The sequence below is a fragment of the Drosophila santomea genome, chromosome 2R, assembly GCF_016746245.2.
Source record: "Drosophila santomea strain STO CAGO 1482 chromosome 2R, Prin_Dsan_1.1, whole genome shotgun sequence".
In the NCBI taxonomy this organism is placed as follows: Eukaryota; Metazoa; Arthropoda; class Insecta; order Diptera; family Drosophilidae; genus Drosophila; species Drosophila santomea.
Genome location: NC_053017.2, coordinates 18,488,067 through 18,509,351, shown reverse-complemented (window position 1 = coordinate 18,509,351; position 21,285 = coordinate 18,488,067). Strand labels below are relative to the sequence as shown.

Below are 21,285 nucleotides of genomic sequence, written 5' to 3'. Positions count from 1 at the left end.
ATAACTTTGCCACGAAAGCAGTTAAAAAGCACCTTAAACTGGAATAATTTCGTAGTCTTTTAAAACTTTTATTAATAGTTAAAAAAATAACTCATACTAATGATCAGACAATAACTTATTAAATTACTCAGTATATAAAAGCGGTAAGTAATAAAACTGAACCTCAAAAGATGCAAAGACCATGAAAAAAGCATTTAGGTCATATTAAATATCGATATATAAGCCGCGAAAGTGGCGGTAGCATACAAAGCCGTAAAAATAGTTCAAGTTGATTTGGCTTTTCGGGTGGACTGTTCAATTTAATCCCACTGTAACTCAAGAGTTATTTGCTGCATTACCTCATCTCTCCGTGAATGTTTTTCGGCTGTGGTCGTCGATTTCGGCGTCAAAGGCATACAAAATTTATGGCCAAATCAACACCAGCAACACGAACGGCAAACACCGAAAGCATCCATTTGGATATTATTTAACCACTCTCAACGGAAAATGGGGGGGTGGGGCCACCTTCTGGTGACCCCATTCCCTGGCACAGCTCATCTTGGGTCAGAGTCAGACTTGGCTTATAATTTAATTAGCTCTGCCTTCGCCAGCTCTTATCTGGGCAGAAATCCTCATCATCCTCACCCACCATCCCCATCCCCATTCGCATCCTACCACACTGGCATCCAATCCACTTGCATAATCCAAAAGGAATGAAAGTTCAAAAGCGAACTGCTGGTCACAGCAGGTGGGTGAGTGGGGATAGCTCGGTGCTCTAGGGTTAATTGTCTGCCATCTGCAGTCACGAAGCCAAATTTGACTATTCATTAACCACTTAAAAGAGATGCGATTTATTAGGGGGGAATTATTAGTCAGGCCAGTCAGAGCCTTTCTAACAGGAAATCCGCACGATCGGGGTCACCACCGCCGGGTGACCCACTAAATTAATATGAATGACAACATTTCACGGCAGCTATTTCGCACCCCACCCCGCCGTCAAATGTTTATGCAAATATCTGCGAAATGAGCTGACGACTTGGACCACTCAAAATGCAAAATAAACAAAATACAAAAAATAAAAAAACAGAAAAAAGAAAAAAGGGGCCAGTCCAAATCACTTCGAACGTGTTTGGGTCGTGATTTCTTCAAGCCAAGACTACAAAAGCCCAGTGAGACGACGACCTTGTCAAATTAGTGCCAAAAATGCCGGCGACAAAAGAGTTCGAGATCGCATCGTTTTCGACTCGAATTCATAAATCAGTGCACCGTGAATAGGGCTGGGAGTTAACTAAGCGATCGTTGAACGCTCCGAGTGAACAAAGAACAAAAAGTAGCCTAAGTAGCTGTTTTGTTGACATCAGCAAAACTGAGCTCACTTTCAGCTTTTGTCAATAATTTTACTTTTATTTGCACTCAATTGAAAACTGGTTCAAAGTGGTTTCCACATTTTAGGCTTTTAGTGCAAATGGAAGCTTGGGAATAAGTCATTTTGTTTAATGGCCAATATCGGGTTAATTATAATTCTGAGCAGGTTCTTTTGTTTGACAATCATAGCATTTAGCTGTGGACTAATAAAATCGATTAAAACTAAAACTGATACGAGCTAAGATAATATCTATTAACATAAATAACTCACGTTTAGATAAGGTTTCGATTTTAAACTGGTTATGGCAAATGATGGGTAATAAATTAGGAGTCTGAAACTTAAATTCGATATGAAATGTGCAATTAATTAAACAATTCAAGCAGCAAACATAATTGGATGAAAATGCTTTATATTTGTACTGAGTTAATTATAAGTTTTCCAATAAATGAATATATGCCAATTTATTCAAATGTGATGTGTGTGCATGTATAAATAACAATGCAATAATGAATACAGTTAAAAAACCTACAAAAATATATAATTAATACATTTCAAATCAGCAATTAATTTGTATATATTTTTATTTCAGGGGATATGTAAATTTTGTATACTTTTTTATTTATTCCTGCTATAATTCCTCCTATTTACTTACATTTCTGTGTGCTTGTCTGTTTATCTTATTATAAAATACCCTAAATCAACTCTTTACCGTAAAAACCAAAGTGTTAATGCTTTTATCTTTTATGTAAAACTTTTCCCCATCGTCAATGGTAAGTACTTGATTTTCGGCTAATGTATTCTTCGACATGCCCCAAAAGCCTCAATACTCGTACTATTCCATTCCACAATGTTTGCCCAATTTGAGTTGGCCCACCTCTTAGCCAAGCGTCCGCTTTTAATTTAGCCAGTTTACGCGGGGCACATGCCAAATTTTGGTCACTTTTAAAAGCCATTAGACCCTTGTTGAGTGGCTGGTTTTTCGGTGGGATCTGTTGGCCGGAATCAGCCAAGCAGAAACTGTACAAATTCGTCTTCATTGTTTGTGCTGAAGATTGTTTCTCAAGCCGGGGGAAATGCTAATTCTGGACTGAAATCAAAGGGTCTGCAGATGGGTTCTTTTCCAGCGTTTACCAGAGAACTTAACACGCTCGTGTCACCTTTCACACTGACTGCTAATTGAAGGATGACGAGGTAGCCACGTGTTTGACCCCCTAGAATGACCCCTGAAAAGCCAACATAATTATGTCATTACAACGAAAGATGATGTGGATAAAAAGAGTGATGCCATTAACTGGAGCAATACATAATTGCTGGCATTATCAGTGAAAGTTGGCAATCGGACTTAATAGTTCTCTCTCCATTCTGTTGGGGCCTAAATGAAAAGGTTGAAAATTGTTGCATGTCAGCCGAGTATTAGGAACAGGAAATGTGTTTCTTTCGCTCGCCTGCGAAAGTGTCGGGCCAAGTAAAAGTAACACAATAGCGAACACAACAGCAAAGTTCATTCACTTGGGCACTTGGGCAGTCATAACTATTTATAAACCTTATCCTAACAATGTGCGTTCTCATGTTTCGCCGAACCCAGAACTCAACGAAAATTTGCAAACAAAGGAGCAGATTTCTGTTGTCTTTGGCATAAATTAATGAGCCTTATTTGCCTTAGCCGCATTTCCAGTCAAGTCGAGTCGATTATGAGCCATCATCCGAGCTGCTAGCTGGCTTACTTCGCTAAATATGCCATGAAATCGATGAAAAATTACCATTTAATTACCTGCAAAGAGAAACGGAAAGACAGAAACGATTAGTGAACAAGTTTTGCAAATGGATAACTCAGTTGCGCTGTAATTAGGTATGTGGCCAAATAAACAAAGTTTTAAACTGTTGAATAATTCAAAATTTGTATTGTGAGACGTTGTAAAAACTATAATTTTCTTTGAAGGGTTTTGTGTTAATATTATTATATCAGTATAGCCAAACAAACAGACAGTTTCACAGATATTTAATTTTGTATTGAAATTATTTCTTTTTCCTTTTATTATTTTTTATTGTTACCCATTTTCTGAAAAACGTGATATATTGCCATAACAAATTGTTTGTAAAGATCTTAAGTTGATATACATTCTAAAAAATGTTATTCAATGCTGGCAACTAATCAATATAATTTTGCTTTGAAACTCCACTGATTCTAATTTTAGTTTTAATTGCCAACCCCTTTAGTTGCCTTCCTTCTACAGCAGGATCTCCCCTTGCTTTACACACACTTCCAGGAATATATCTCCACATTTGTACCCCTTTTTTTAACCGCCGACTGGCAATAAGAGAAGCGGCACGTACAACAAACAGTTGGAAAATAGGCGTAGGCAAACTCCCGGCACCTTGGGCCCCCAAAGGGATCCGACAACCACCATTGGCACCACCGCTGCACCACTGCACCGCACCACCAACTCCCCACCGCACACCACTGACACCAGCAGCACCACCCACAAATGCAGACGCGCTTTGTTGCTCCAGGGTCGCGTCGCTTGCTTTTTTTTTCTATTTTCTGGTTGCATTCTCTTTTGCGGCTCCGACTCCAACTTTTTCCCCTCATTTCCCCCACATCTGGATTTGGCTTTGTCTCGTCTACTTTTCATTCTGTGCCTCTTTGCCTCTCCTGTTTGGTTTTTCTGCTTTTTTCCTGCCGGGCATGTTAATGACCCTAGAGGCTGCCCCGAAAGTGGGGTGGGGTGGGGGGGATGCAGCGAAGTGAAAGAGCACGCACAGTTGCTCTCAAACTGCGGAGCCTTCGCTGACTTTGCACCGAAAGATATATTCTGAAGCCAGTAATGTTATAAAATTTTCAATATTATATTATTACTTTATTATTTTTGAAGATTAGTAAAGTCTTGCTTATTTGGATTTTAATGTCTAACCTCTATGACGCTATTCCCAGACGTTTTAAGTTTAAGAAGTAGCCAACTTTGTAGCATCTGCTCCCCAATTAGGTTTGCTTACATTTCTCTCAGTGTAAATATAGAACGCCTCGTTGAGTGCTGCTGCGTCCGCTACGCGTCGCTTTCAATTTAGGCGTCTGCGCATAAAATTGCATCGTTTGCTCTGCTTTACTTCGCCTTATTTCACTCCACTTTGCCAGGGGCGAAATGTAGCATCAACATCAACATCGGCATCGGCATCATCAGCAGCAGCAGCAGCAGCAGCATCTTGCTTGCTGCGCTAATTTATATAAATAATATTTAGCTGCTCAGGCCCTTTGAGCAGCAAGTTCGGTTTGATGTCGGTGTTTATGTTTGCGTGGAAATTAGTTGAGCACATAGTTGAGCAACCTTATCGCTGAACTTGAGGATCAAATGCAGTGGGCTGGCCAGTGAGCATGCTTCAATATGCATATAAAGTGCAATCAAGAGTGTTCGGACGCACAAGCTATCGCTTTATGTCAGAGCCACAACACCAATGCTTAAAAAACACTCGTACATTTAATACATTTTTTTTTCTTTCAGTCATAAACAACTTTTGCAATTGTCAGACTCCATGTCGACACTTCAGAGCACTTCAGCGCAGTAGAAGAGGAGAAGCGGTTCGCCACGCTCTGCACTTCGTGGGCGAAACTCCAGTTCCAGTTCCAAAACCATGCCCAATCCCCAGCCCAGTCCCCAATCCATGCCCAGTTCCAATTCCCTGCAGCAGCCAGCATCTAGCATCCAGCATGCAGCATGCAGCATCCAAAACAAAAGTTGAGTGAGTTGTAAATGAAGCCCACACATGACTTAACTCGAGCGAGTTGCCCCCACTTTGCCGCCCGCTTCGCAATGCTCAATTGGAGTCAATGTCTCGGCGGAGATTCATGCAGAGATTTTCTGTATCTGCAACTGCAACTGCGACCGTAAACCGTATCTGTGTATCTGAGTATCTGGCTATCTGGCTATCTGAATCGGAATATCTGCATCCCGCCACAGGCGTCCCGGCCAAAGTGAAGCGTTTCAACAAGCATGCGGCGTGTTAATTGCAAAATGTTGCCTTTTGCCTCAGACAATTATTAAGGTGATACATCTTGCGAGTTTTATGATGCTGATTGGTTTGCACATAAAATTAAAGGAGGCTTAAAAAGGTGAAAAAGGCATCTGGAACTTTTAGTAAGTTACTTCTTTGTCTTTGATAAGGTTTTACTTGGGCAATAATTTGATAACCTCGGTTTGAATCAATAACTTCTAAGTAAGATTTAGCATTAGGGCTTCTAAGAATTACGATGTAAGAAAAGAAATTACTTAATTATTTATACTTTCAACCTTTCGAAAATCTCAGAAAATTTGTAAGCAATAAAAGTGATTAATGGAGCACGGAAACTCATTTGGTTATTGATGCCGGAGGCCATTTGTTTCACCTACATTCAATTTTAGATATTAAAGAGGAACACTTTCTCAAGAACCTGTGAGAAAACAATGCAATAGTGAATCGTTTACTTGGCCCCGCGTGCACATCAAAAGGTTAAGGGCCTCCGGATGTTGGCCACCCCGCCCCAAATACCATTTATTATTTTCCACATTTATCTCCTCGGATTTTTCTCATTTAACGTGAAGAACCTCGGAGGGATCGCCGTTCTAGAGCCAGGCATTTCCACCATGTGTATAATTATTTTCAACAGGGCTTATTCCCCTGCGTTTCGCAGCAACTTTTCAAAGTTGACGACTGAACTTTTATACTTGTATCTGAGCTGTCATTTAAACTGAAAGCCACGCACACACATGCGAATATATTATGTGCGCTGTGAATTTTGCCTAATTAACATAATTACAAGCAACTCCAGTAAATTCAATTTAATTAATTTGCAAACTTGCAGTTTGGCGTAGAGATGGTGTTTGAGCTCGCATCACATCCAAATTCGGTTGGAATAAATTAGTAAGCAATAAATAATGCATCAGTGCATTCAATTAGGATTCCAATGAACTAATTGTTAGTGAAACATACAATAATCCTTATCGCAACCCTGAAGATGATAAACAACAAACACTTCAAAGGGCCCCAACCGCCGCATCCTCCTTCCGTTTTTTTTTTAGTTTTTCAGGGCCGCCAATCAGCGACTTGTTTGTTGGCTTATGAAAAGCGCAGTTTGAAAATAAATCAAACACAAAGGGGAAATACGACAAGAAAATAAATAAAATACTAAAATGAATTCCAATTCAAAATGAAATGTAAATGCTGAGCCATCAAAAGCTGTGCAACAAAAGCAGCCGAACAAAAAGCAGCAGAAAAACAAGCTCAGCGAATCCAAGATGCCCTAAAGTTTGAAGTTTGCTTGAAGTCTCGATATCTCTCCTTCGATGTTAAGTTTTCGGCTTATCATTCCGCTCGTTTAAACTTATAATTCCCATCGGGCAGAGTATACACATAAGATGTTCGTTTTTTTTTTGTGGCTCTGAAATTCGAATGCAAAAGCAGGAAAAACTTGGTCGAGCCAACGAAATGTGCACGGTATGCAAATAAGCCATAAGAAATAAACAAGAAATGCACAAAAACAGAATTCGAGAGTGACAGGTGGCAAAGAGAAAAAAACTGAAAAAGGTGGATACGGGTTAGGAATGAATTCAATAAAAAAAGTTGAAAGAGAAAAACCAGGGAAATTCATCACATCTCAGATTGAGCAGCGTGAGATTTGTCCTGAAATATATTCAAAGTGGGGAAAACGCAGATATAAAATAAAAAGCTAAAGCTCAGATATCTATGAAAGAAATGGATTCCGGTGGGTAAATACCAATTAAAATGGTTTAAAATGAAATGAAATAGTTTTATTTAGAAAGTAGTGTGAAGCTCACAAGCTAAAACTCACATTAATTTGATTTAACTAAAATAAAATATGCTCGTTGAACACAATGCAAAAAGCCAAAATTCCGCAAATGCTGAAAATAGTCAAACAAAATATTTTAATAAATCGTGGCCAGATTGTGCATTTAACCAAACTGATTTCTCAAACACAGCCTCGACCAGGCGAAATTCCCACATAAATTATTAAACCAAAAAGCGAATTCCCAAACATTAATCTTGATTGAACGCAAAAAGCAATTCCAAGCTCCACTGATTGACATTGATTCAATTAATTTGTACAAACTTTGTACTGATGTGATTGTGAATAAAATTTGAGTGCATTACGAACGACCTTCTTGCGGTTCATTCAACTTTCTTTTGCCGAAAATTGAATTGACTCTTTTGGCCGGAATCGAAGCACTTGCCGCCCAAGAAAATGATTATTGAGTGCTAACGGACACGTAACGTTGGCGCTAAGCTAAAAGCGGTTTTATAATGCGTTCCCCCCAGCGAAATGTACAGAAAAAAGAGGAAGAGAAAGGCTTACCAAGAATGTTGGCCCAGACTCAAGACTCTTGAAATTCGTTAGGCAGTTGTGGGGAAAAAACCACTAGCACCTCTACTACCAAAAAAAAAAAACCGGTTACCGACCTTTAGGAAAGTTGACCAAGCAGCCTGTTTCGTGGCTAACACATTTTTCGTGTTAATTGTTATGATTAAAGTTCGATTTCCCAACCGAAATGATACGGCACTCCTTCAAAAGCATCGTTCATGTCAACCAGCAAACAAAACATCCATCAAGTGTTCCATCGTTTGTCAATCAATGTTTCCCAAAACTTATTTCATAATTATTTATGAAAAATTAATTGTCGACATTATTTTGATTTGGCAACTCACCAAAACCGTAAAAAGCGCAACTTGGACACCCACAAAAATCGATAAATGGCCAAAAGTTGGACTGACAGCTAGCTGGCCATGTGGGTCCAATCTGGCCAAAATATACACACAGCTTGGGATTGAAGTTTCGATGCTGTTTTGGCCACATGTCAGGGGCATTTTATGGGGTATGTTGATTTGAATTCATTTCATTTATAAGTAAACAACGTTTTTCCCAACTCAAAACCCGACACTTCTAACTAATTTCCAGGCTTCAAAGCTTCTCCTATTACGTGTTTGTAAGTACCTTAAACGTATAAAGCTGGTTTGGGCTTTGTTTGTTTTGTTTCTCAGTTTACATTTCAGTACGTTGGAATTATAGGTTTGTTAATTTCAAAACGAGAGAAACAAGAGCCACAGAGTGAACCGTAGAGCCATAATTAATATCAGTGATTTTCAATTCGTAGGTAGAGAATTTACATGAATACAACACTCGCTTGTATTCATGAATGTATGCCTGTTATGTTCTGTTCTGTGCTGTTGGTACTTTTTATAACACAAAACCGCTTGGCAAATATTTGATCTACGTTTTCGTTTCGTTTTTGTTTGCCCTCCTCTCCCTTCTACTTTTTATACTATTCATTCATTTTTGGCGCTTTTGTTTGATGTGCCACTTGTCGTGCAAAGAATCTTGGGGTTTTGTCTTCCTTATTGCGACGATTAGAAAATCTTGCCTCACTCTTTTGCGTTCTTTAAAAATTGTTGACGCGGGTATTTATAAATTTTTGGTAAAAGCCCATAATTGCGATTAACTGAAGTCCGATAAAGGAGCCAAAATGTGCTCATAAATGGGTCGTAAAATTTGTAACTGATACGAATATGAATGATTTTATTGGTTGCAATTAAAGTTTAAAGACCTATGAATAATTATTAACATTCTAACATCTTGTCTTGCAAGGTGCTTGTGTTGCTTATGTTAAATTAGATATATAAATTAAATCATTTTAAATGGGAAAAATATAAAAACGTGACTTCCTTCTGTAAGGAAATCGAAGTATAATTGCAAAGCAAATTGCTATCAAGCATCATATTGTATAAGTATTTTTCTAACACCTCTTTTATTTTAGTTGTTTACCATTCGTTTTTATTTCTAGATCCATAAAGATAGGATTTAAAAGGTATTTTTTCACAACAGGATGTTGTTCACACAGCACAACCACGCCTTGTCCTCATAAAAAAATCTTTTTCAGTCACATAACAAACTTTTTTTTTTTTTTCCTCTCACACGAGAAAAAAAAAAGAAGAAAAAAAGGAAATGCCAGAACAACTAACACGCTAAAAGACTCCCACATGGATACAGGGCAAATGTGTTTATGTATCTTGTATCTTAATGTGCACATCTTGTTGTTGGCCATATACGTTCGCTCAAATTGCCAAGGCTATGAGCACACACAAACTCCAGCTACAACAAAAGCCCGGACCATCGACGTGATTTGCATTTAAATGTGGAAATATGTGCGTTTCTATCTGTATCTGTATATGTATCTCTATTTGTATCTGAGTCGACGAGCGCAGGATTCGTTTTCATATTTTATGGAAATCGATTACAGTTCGAAATTGTCAAGTCCAGAATGGGCAAATTGTTAAATGAGCTGCCAAAACATCGGCAAGTGCAAAGGGAAAAAGCCATACTGTTTTTCCCTTGAATTAAGTAATCAAATCGAGTATTTGCTGTATGGTAAATAATCAAGAAAAAATGGGCAGAAAAATTAATAAAATTTAATTTAAATACTGTAATCCTATGATCAAAGTCCAAAACTGGAATCTCATTAAGTAGTAAATAATTCAAATATTTCCGCTGCTTATTTCGCGGTGTATATCTAATAAAACTGGAGTTAATCCGCAAATATGTACGCAGCCACGCCCCCTGCCTTCACTGGTCTGCAACGCCCACTCATTACAGTTTATTAGCCATGCAGCTGAGGCAAATTACGCAATTTGCTGTTGCTCAAATTTTGTGAAAATTGTGAATGCCTTTGCCTGCGGCCTTTTTTGCGTTTAATTAAGTCGCGCAGTTCTTGGGCGCCCTTCCCCCCCGTGGAAGGCCCCCCAGCAATTAGCCTAGGCTGCTCTGATTGATTACAGTTACCTAACTGTTGCTGCAACTGCCACGCCCTTCTGGGCGTTCTTCTGGGCCTCGACGGTTTCCGCCAGACAGCCGGATTCTCCCAACTCGCTCCGTTAAAATTCTATTAGCGTATTTCTTATTTTATGACTACTCTCTGGCCATTGGCAAAAAGCAAACGGGTTTTCAATCACCGCGCGAAGCCCAGGGAAAAATCTCTAGCAGCAGAGACTGCCTCCTCAGTTTTTCACTCTTCAAAGAACACGGAAGCCCTGTCGCAGCTTTTATTAAATTTCTTTGAGACGCTACTCTTTTGCAGGCAACTTCGCCACTATCTTTGCATCTATCAAACGGTGGAGGCTCTTGATCGATCCATTCCATTGATTGATTGATTGATTGATTGCTGGATGGATGGATTGCGACTGTTTGTCGCCAAAGCCTCGTGCAGAAATTGTCTTGAGCCGTGCATAAGTAACACTGAGCTACACTGAGCTGGAAAAATTTGCCAACAAAAATATGCCTTCCCTTTTATATTAAAGGTTAGATAGTTTTTGAGATCGTTACTTCAGACAGCTCAAAATGTAGAATAAAATGAGCTAAATTTTTGGTCATTTTGCAAATAGCCTTAGCTTTGTAGTCTAGTGTTGATGAGCTTATTTTGTTGTACTCGTTTTCTTAAGCGCTTGGTGTGCCAAATATTTTTGACAAATGCCGCCCAGCTTATAAAGCATTTAAGCCAATTTTTCTCCGCCATCACTCGTTTTGCAACTTTTTAGGTCGCCACATTAAAAATTAATTATTGATTACCTATGTTTTGATGTAGCGTCGTTTTCCTCACAAGGGAACCAACTTTGACACAGAAAATAAAAATGCTTAGGAAATGAGATATTGAAGAGCAGTCAAGACACACCCAAAAACAAATTCCTCACTTTCATTTTGGCCATTGATTTCTATTTGATTTCCATTTCATTCAATGTTTTTGAGCATTTTTTTTTTATTTGTATTTTTGTTTTGGCCATTAAAATGCTGTTCAGTTTGGGGAGAGTACACTTTTTAGCATTTAATTTTATTTTGTTTCAGCGGCGGCGCTTTCTAAAGAAAAGTTTTTGCGCCGGAAAAATCACGGCCACACTTACATAACCCACAGTTTAAGTATTACTTTTCTACTAATTTCGCACTTTTCTGTTGCTTTTTCCTTGCACATTTCTTGGCCATTTCGCTTTGTTTTATGCCTTATTCCAGTGCTCTTAGCCAACAGCAATTAGCGTAATTTAGTTGCATTTAAGAAGCGGAAATAATAAAGTTTTTTCCCGCTGCGTTGCTTTTTGTTTTTTGTGCGAAGTAGAAAGGCAGTTCCGATTGAAGAAATTTCTTGTTTATGGTTTTTATTTCGCTTGCTTTTTGCACCAACCAGCTGGATTCAGCTGGATTTATTCGAGGGTAACTTTATTGTAATTTCAATTCATAATTCATCTTGAACCACTTGACAGATTAAGTCGTTGTGTGTTCTGGCCCGTTTGAATCGCTGAAAATTCCATTTTAATTTGATTGCAGAAATTATTACAAATTAACTGGATTTAGCTGGGAGCCAAACTTTAATTGAATTCACAGATGAGAAAGTTCTAGCGCAACTTTCTTCATAATTCAACTTTCTTCTTTGTTAATCCCCGTGCTCATAATGCCCCCCATAATCCCCCCGTCGATCCAGCTCTTTATTTGTTCAACTTTGGCACGTTCTTGGCTTCTACTCTTCCCATTTTTGTTGGCCAAAACTTATTTATTGCAACGCCAACACCTCCCCCCTAACTTCAACCCACAATAAGCCCATGAATGTCGTGCCAAGGCTCAGCTTAGACACAAAGAAAATGCCATCGTCTGCCAGCGAAAATGTTGATTTACCACAATTGCAGGCGATTTCGCTTTCCTCCTTGAATGGGCATCCATAAGCTTTGGCTTTTGTTTCGGTTTTAGCCATGGTAATGACGGTTTGATTTGACTATGATTACCTTAATAATTTCCACAAATCACTCGAAGGGTGTTCAAGTGTGGGGGCACTAAAATACATTTTTAGCTCATTGGGTTTTTTATCTTGGCTATGAGGAATTTAAGGTCCCTTGAGTATGTCCTAAATTAAACTAAGTCGCTTTCTTGGTCCATACCATACTAATATCAACATATATTCTTGTTATACAAATTTAATTTTACCACTTCAACAAACTCATACCGACTGAAAACAACTTCAAAGTAAAAAATGAATTATTTCAGCATAAATTTCACCAGCTTGGCCGAGATTAGCATAAAATCTCTGGAAGAGAAGACTTCGTTAAACAATCTTGTTTGCACATGTATCCCATTTCCACACCCACTAATGGACCCCATTTTCCCCCCCTTTTTCTTGGCAATGAACCGATAATATCGACTTGCACCAGTTGGCCTTGACTCAAAGCCGCAGAGGAAACGCGCGTGGCAGATTATTGCGAAACTTGCGCTGAATTATCAAGCGAAACTCCCCCGCAGAACAAACAATTATACAATTTGCAAATGAAATAAAAAGTTATTCGCAAATATAATATATGGCTGGGGAATATTGATAGGAATTTCCTTGGAGCCGCTTATCTACACACATAAAGAATCGAATCCCTAACTTGGCTCAGCACAATTTACTTGAAGTGAATGGGTAGTGAATCATTGTCGCGTATTACTTTTGAAGCACTCTTGCAGATAATAAATCCGGCAGGGTTTTCACATGGCTTTATCTGCAACTGAATTATTTATGTTCTTCATTATGAGTTGCTGAAAATATATCTCTATATATAAAAAAAAACAAAGTAAATGTTGTGAAATTTAAATCTTTTTTATTTCGTCAATTCTGTTTTTGAATTTATCATAATGAATGACTGTCGTAGTTGTTTATTTTTTATTGTTTCAACATGATTAAGCTTTAGAATTAGTCAGATATCAATGAAAATGTGTTTGTCTATTTGTCTCTACAGCATATTTCATTCAAATGCAAAATATAGTAATCACAATACATGCAGCTGAATTATTCAAGAGGAGCATACTTTCCACTTCAGGTATCACACCTGATTCACGCCCATTATGCGAACCAAAAAAGTTTTGCATATTGCGTTTTTAGGACATGTGTCCCTTGCATCGCATCTATAATATGTGGGGCACATTTAGTGCCCGTACGTGTAGTTTTATCCTTGTGCCAGATTGATTTTCCTCGCCGACTTTCCCACAGCCCATCCCATTCCCATCTGCTGTTGTGCCGCCTTGTGGTGGCAGATTCTTTTTTTACACGCCCCATGCCTTTATTGATTTTCTTTTGCTTCTGCTCACTCGTTTTTCCCTTGTGGTGGAGCAAAAGGAAATTCGTATTTTTTGCGTTCGATATCTGCTCTTTCCATTTTTAATTGCATTATGCAGTGAAATCACCGGGCGACCAAGGGGCGGGGCACCAAAGTTAATTTCATTTGCGAGTGTGGACAGGATGCAGGCGAAATCAGAGTCTTGGGCTTGGCTGAGTCCATTGGATCCCATTGTTCGGCCGTCAGAAGTTCAAACTTTACTTTCGACTGATTTTCCGGGGGGAGGGGTTAAATGCAGGGTAATGCGATTGGCTTTTCCCAAACATTTTCCTTCATTGCATAGCCTGAATGTGGAGCAAGGATTTGTAGCATTTATCTGGGGAAAAGCTTTGGAAATGTACTAATTGTGTGCCTTAAAAGTCAGTTACTAGATTTAAACGTCTTGAGTTATACTTCAAAGTAAATGAAATTAATTAAATTAATATATTGGAAAAATACGTACAAGTTTCAAGCTACTTCCTCATAAGTTAATGCGTTTGTAGACTTTATTTTAAATTGTTTTTGCAGGTTTCTTACGACTTCTTTTACACTTTTTCCAATTCCCTTTATCTGGTTGGCCATAAATCTGCGTTGGTATCATTAATTTGGACCCGCTTAAGGGCTTGCGCCCGGGAACTTCATTTTCTGTGCCACAATCCGTTGCACGTGTCCCACTTTGCCCCCGCACTTGATTCCCTTTATCACCTTCCCTTATCAGTGCAGTGACAGCCGAAAGGGGGCGGCAGTGAAAATAGGGGAAATGGCAACTATTAAGTTTTCCCAGCTTAGCAGAAGGCAGCGCCATTATCACTGCGCACTGTGAGTTACTACTCCGGATTTTTCGGTGGAGTTGGGCACATAAAAATGCTAATCATTTGCTCATTAAATCCGCATCATCCGTTGCCGACGTCGCTGTTAGTGTTAATGACAGGACACCAGCCGGAGAAAATCCGGAAAAAGAGAGAGAAATTCTTCGAGGCCCGGGCATTTCGCACAGCTGTTCTGGGAGCCTCAAAAGTTCAACGAGAATTTGGCACAAGCCAAATGAATAACAAAACAAAAGCGACCAAAAGCAGCAGCCAAAGAAACAGGAGCGAAAACAAGAGCAGAAATAAAGTACGACCAGCACAGAGGAAAAGCAGAAGTTGTGCGAAGGGCAAGTGAGGGACAGTACAGTGAACACCAGCGTTAGTGGAAGAATTGTATTAAGGAAAGTTTCGCTTTAACCAGCAAAATGGTATTATATTTATATTTACAAGAGATATCACTGTTTTAATACATTTTATTTCATTTAAGAAATATAGGATATTATGTACATATACTTCTTTGTGGGTGATTCAATTTTGATTTCCTCCTGGACAAAGAAAAATCAATTTTAAAGCCTACATGCGCCAATTGGATGGCCAACTGAATACCCTAATTGGTTATTGATCCCATTACAACGCACTTTTATCCCCTAAGCAGCAGAATATTATTTACTTTGAAGCTTAGCGAGTTGTAAAAATAAACCAGCTGACTGCTGTGCGCGGTATCAGCGCCCACTGTAGCCAATTCGGTTGTGGAAATCCTCCCAATTCCCCCGCCCTCCCCTTGCCCAGGCATCATAACGGCCTGTGAAGCATTGGGCCTGAAACTCAGAACCCGGAACCCGAAAAAGGGGCTGGATATGCCGAGGTCCTGCGACGTGGAGCCAAAACAGGCCACAGGGATACATAAAGCAGGAGGAGGTGGGCTGAAAAGGCGGGAAATCGAGCTGGGGTGATGCCAAATCATCTGTTCTTAATCGATTTTCTCTGGGTTTGTTGTTCTTTTTCATTTTTCTTACTCCATTGTGCGCCTTTTAGCCTCTTTACGCGAAGATATTTAAAAGTATAAAAAACTTAAGGACCAGAAAACCAAGTATAGTAGGAATACAGCTTGAAAGATTATATTTACAGAAATAAACAACGTTTTGAAACACTTAAAGGTGCAAAAAATTCTAAATTTTATGTTCTTTGAAGTTCATTAGAACGGCGAAGGCAGGAAAAATTGCGGCAGTCATAGCCTCTAATTCAGCTCATAAATTTTCCTTTGGCAAAGTAAATCTATAAAAAATACCTCTACGCCCACACCGATCACCCCTTTTACTATCTGCCTCCTCGTATCTCTAGCTTCCCCTCGAAACTTAATTGACCCCAAAAATAGCTACGAAAATTGCTTTAAATTTGTTAAACTTCAACGGCAGCCAACCAATCTGAGATCTACGCCTACGGGTCTAAAGAGAGATTACTTTGAAGCGAGGGAGCCGAAGAAATCGAACGAAGCATTTTTGCTCATTAAATAAATCAGAAATTGCTTGGGCCTCTCGGTGGTTGCCCATAAAAGTCGAATTTCTTGACTTGGAGCGTTTCAAATGAATCGAATGCTCGAAATATATGCAAATTGGGCGAAATGTTGGTCAAAATGTTGAGCAAAAATGGCACTGCTTGCAGGCTAAGACGAGTTCCGATTTCTTTTGATTTATCACTGCAAATGGTCAACGGTTTTAATAAATATGACAAAAAGTAAGGAAATTAAGCGAGATCACGCAAACAGTTAACAGTGGGAGCTGCAAGTATTCGGTTTGAAGTAGGGAAGCATGAGATCACGTCTTATATTCAACGTGCGACACTAAAACATTCCGAATATTTACATTTTTAAACTATTCTGACTGAGAGAAATCTGCTCTACTATAAAGAAGCATGAGAAATCTTTTAATCATTAATATTTATATTATTTTGGCATTAACTACTGGTATACATCTTTGAATGTAAATGTATACAACGTTTTCCAAGAACAAATTAAATGGAATGCTAAATAAATAATTGATTGATGCGGTCGATATTCTTTTAAATAGTATATGAGGTTATAAGCTCTACTGAAAACCGTTATATTTTTATATATTTTCCTGGGAATGATTTTATCTCAGCACAACTGTAGGCGCAGCATGAGATATCTGATTTTTGAAACAATTAAGCCGCATCCACATTAAGTAACCGAGGCAAAAGCAGCCGCTGACCCAACTCTTGGATCTCAGATTGTTCTCCGCTCGCTGATCTACGTGATATGTATGTACCTTTATATGTACATATGTACATATATACATATATGTACATCTGAGCCCCTTTCATGCCGCCTCTAAATCAACGAAAAAGTTTAAAACACACTGGGTTACGTGCCACAAGCGAGCAACTATCAGATAAAACATGATCATAACAGCACATATAAAATTTGAGCTATTTTCGTGGCGGGCCAGTCTGAAATTTTATTGTTACGCTTGTGTAACAACAACAACTAAAATAACTAAAATAACAACTAAAAGCAATAAGCCACAACAAGAACCAGTCACGTTATGAGTAAATGAGTATAGTTGAACAAAAACAAGCCAGATAACTGCAATTGGTGGGCCAAAAGGGGGGTTTGGGCTGCCCACAAAAAAGGCAAGCGTGCAATTTCCAAATCACTCGCACAGAAAACGAAATTTATGAATGCCTCTTTATAAGCAGAACCACTCGAGTGAAGGTCAACATCCATAAAAAGGTGCGATTAAAGAATAGTCATCCAATTGGTAAACGTGCTGCCATTCCGAATTTTTTTCAAATGAGTGTGCCTCGTAGTCGACATTTCCCACCTCAAAAAGACAGTAACTATCATAGAACAGAAGTAAAAGTCATTCAAGTTAAAGAAAATGGCTGCTTCATAATAATTGTCATGGGCTTAAATCAACCATTGCAGTGAGTAATGCAATAAGTGACTATATAGGAGTTACAAATCGTGATGACATAAGTCACAAGTCTTTTCTTCCAGAGTCTCTAATTGGTGAAATCCTTTTGAAATTAGATTTTCATTCAAGAACTGCGTGGCTTATATAATGGGTTTCAATGGATCTTGCCCTCTTGCCAGGGTAACGCAACCTCACTAAATGGCCGTTTTCACAACCTGCTGACCATGACCATGTGAGAGGTGTGGGGTGGGGGTCTCAATTAACGGTGATCAAGGGTAAGGGTTAACTGCTAGCCCGACTTTGGTGCTGCCAATTTGCGAGGGTGTCCATGGGTGAAGGTCAAATGGGGGACTATTAAAAGGCGTTTGCTTCAGCACTTCGCCACTTTGTATCGCACTTGGGGGGTTTTTACATGAATTTATTTAATTTTCCGGCCAATCAAACGCCGTGTACTGACCTTTTTTCCGCTGCCTGCAGTTTTTCCGAATTTCGTTCGTTCAGTTTCGGCGCAATTTGTTTACTCTTGCAGTTTATCGGTGTGTGTTGTTGTTTTCTCCGGGAGTTTTTCGTTCAGTTTTCGTGCTCTTTTTTTGGGCTGGGTAATTTTGGGGCCGAAAAAGGACGAGTTCTATATCGGGATTGCTCTCTCTCTCCTTCTCACACTCTCTCGTCCTCTTCCTTTTTGCTCCTTGCGCGCGCGCTCTCGCAAATTGATTTTCACTTTTGGCGATTGTCAAAAAGACGGCAACAGAAAAATAATAATAAAACGAACGGCGCAGGAATTTTCACTTGTGCCACTTTTTGCGGCCTCCGTTTATTTCTCAGATATTACTCTTTTTTTTACTTTTTCACCTTTTATATTTTGTGTGTTTGCAGGGAAACGGGTTTACGTGGATTTTTTAGGTTTTGGGGAAACAAGAAATTCCTACTGCGTTTTTTTTTCGTTTTCCTCTCTTTTTCGTTTTCCTTGCGTACGCCTTTTTCCTACCGACTTCTGCGTTTTTCTCCTTTGCCGAGATGCTCACACACACTGGCGCACTCCCACACACACACAACACAAACACACACGCACCGGCCAAACAACAAAAATTCTTTCGCTGTCTTTGATTTTTGTTTCTTTTCTTTTCCTTTTTGGCTTTGATTTTTGCTGCTGCAGAGGCGAACCGGTTTTTGTTTTTATTATTTGTATTTTTCTACTTGTTTTTGCACTTCACATCGATCGGTTTCTCGTATCGGTATCGGTTGATTCGTTTGCTGCAGTTGGCAGTTTTAAATTCTAATAATCACGGCGATTATTTTCAATTTTTATTTGGGCGAATTCAGTGCACCGTTATTTGCATGCACAGACCATCGGCTATCTCGCTCCTTCTCGCTCGCACACCTTTTGAGTCTGGGCGAACAAATCGCGCACAAAATCGCTTTGTGAAAAAATATTCGAAAATTCGTTACTATCAAGATTGGTTTTTTCCCGGCGACTTTAACGGTTACCGATGTGCTTTAAGCATTATTTCTTTAACGGATCACGCGAAAACACATGCTGCACGAATCGCGGTTGAAAAAGCAATAACAAAAATCGCAGGAGAGCGCCTTAGAGATGGCAAATGTTCGATTACTGACCGATATCGTTGCGTTAACAGCTCTAGTTGGAGAGAGCGAGTTCGAATTCGAAGAAAGAGCGGTCTCTGTTAACCGGTTGTACCAGTTTTGGTTTGAAGCAGCGCTTAGTTCTGATTAGAGTTCTTCATGATGGATTGAGCCCTAGCTACATAAATGTCCTTAGAATTTTAAAAAAGCAATTGCTCCTAATAGTTTGTAATTTAAAGTTAGTCTCCTATTTAACCTAAGCCACTAGAAACAACCGCTGCTTCGCTTTAGAACTTATATAAAACCACAAAATTAAATCGTTAAGATTTAACAAAAATATTCCTTAGCAAAACAATCTAATCAGAACATAGCGCAGACTCCAACACGACATATTAACATCTAATACGAAAAGCCAACCTTAACAGCCTTCCTAACAGAAGCCTAACATATTCGGACAACAATCGCGTTTTTTGCTGACTATTTTCGTCATTAGTTGGAAAACATCAAAAGCGTAGGAAAATCAAACGCCTCCGCAACGCCCCTCCCCCTTCAATTTCCCCTCGAGCACCTTGACTATTTTCTTGCACAAGTTCTGGGTCACTTGGGTACTTTTCCAGCATTTCTTAAGGTTTTTCCCCGATTTCTTTTGGCTCTTTTGGCGCTCGAATCGTTTTTCATTTTCCTGACCCAAAGTGGGTGGTTGGGAGGTTTTCGGGGGGCCACGTGCGGCTGATCCATTGCCTCAGATGTTGTTGTTGTTGTTGCTTGGGGAAGCGACAGCTTTTCTTTGCCGGTCCATTGTTCCCAATTTCCTCGTTTACTGTTTTTGTTATCCAAGGGTTATTTGCAAAGGCGCCTTAAGTTGTAGTTTTGTTTTTATTGCAAAAAAACCTGAAAGTCCGAGTGCTTTTTGCCCACTTTTATTGGTCCACAACGATTTAAAACTTGCTAATTGCCAACTCAAAAAATGCAGGTTAACCCCATTTAGGAGAAATTAAAATTGCATTGAAATTTAGGTTGGAAATCCATAAATGAATTTGTGAATTGTTTTCGAAGCAAAAAATAATCTTCCCTGTTACATGCAATTATTTGGTATTTAAGATTTCACTCTACCTTTCCCCCTTTTCCTTGTAAAAGGCGAAATCTTTCCAGAAATAATCGCACATATGCAGTTTATGTAATTTTACCCCGTTTTAAACTCAAACCCATCACTCATTTGGCCTTCCCCTATATCCTCAATTGACTTGATTTATGCAAAACTCCTCCGTTTCGCGAAAAACGAACATTTTCAATCATAAACGTGAGCCAAAAATGATGACGACCCCAGAGGTCAGTTGTAGTACCAGTACCCCTATTACGATGAGAAGCCAGCAGTTTGGCATGGAAAATTAGGCAGCCGAAAAATGCAATTTCACTGCTGCTTCCTCTTTTCACTATTATTTTTACCAAAATAAAAAAATATTAATTATTCAGTAAATGACGTAGAAAATGCTGTTAGAATCAACGCGTTTAAATCCACCCACTTTACAATTTTCAATTTAAGGTGCGTGCTTACAGTTTGCTTTACAGTTTGAAAGCCACATGCCGACATAGCTATTAGATGTTTCGTCAGTTGGGATTTACGAGCATCTATTCCGATGCAACGTGTGTTGCTGGTGCAACATGCAGTGTGCACGACACGCCCCCCGACACCTCTTCGCCCCGCCCACCGCTTTCATAAGCAGCACTGAAAAATGCTTTAGTACCTACACTCTAAAGAAGAAAAGTCACTTATTACTTTATGATTTTTGGAAGAAACGTACATGATGTTTTATAAATCACAGATTTAGCTCAAAGATATGACCCTAAAGTTTGTAAGAGGGTAATATTTCTAATGGAAATAAACATCTTTAAAGATATTAAAGATTATTATTTTTTTCCTGTGTAGTCACAATGGGTGGCAAGCGGGAGCCCGCAAATTTACAATAAATAACAATCAGCAGCGAAGGTATCAAAGGGGCAGCGGGGGGCAAATAGTGGAGGTAAATAAAACACAGCTGCATCGGATCGCATTCGATTAAACAAATGTTTTCGATGCTCCAAAGCAAAGGAAAGCCAAGACAAATTTTTTAAACTATATTTTATTAAGATTTTTGTGTATTTTATTAACTTAGTACTCTGATTTTGTGAACATCGCAATTATAGCATAATTTTTACAAGGACACACCTTTCAAACTATAGTATGATTATTATTATAATTTTATAAAAATATTTAATGACCTTTCAAAGTTTTTCTGGTTGATATTTATATCATATAATATATTCTTCGACAGATCGCAATAGGAAACCTAACATCTACATCTGCGAAAACTGCAACTCTGACAACTTTGCATATCAAATTTCGGTCGCAAATATATTCGCAGAGCTTATGATCTGTGAATAATTTCGATAGCCCCTCAGCAGTGGTAAAATAATCAGAGAGCTCCCC

The 21,285-nt window shown here is 38.9% G+C and overlaps 1 protein-coding gene across 4 annotated transcripts in view; it reads right to left on the bottom strand.

The window, feature by feature from the left end:
* The window catches only part of LOC120447022 (SH3 and multiple ankyrin repeat domains protein 1), a 64,245-nt gene extending 45,444 nt beyond the window's left edge, over positions 1 to 18,801 (bottom strand). For all 4 annotated transcript variants that reach the window (XM_039628342.2, XM_039628344.2, XM_039628343.2 and 1 more), the window contains exon 1: positions 17,692 to 18,801. The gene's annotated coding sequence lies outside the window, so the exon portion shown is untranslated. The remainder of the gene's footprint in view (positions 1 to 17,691) is intronic.
* Between the last annotated feature and the right edge of the window lie 2,484 nt (positions 18,802 to 21,285).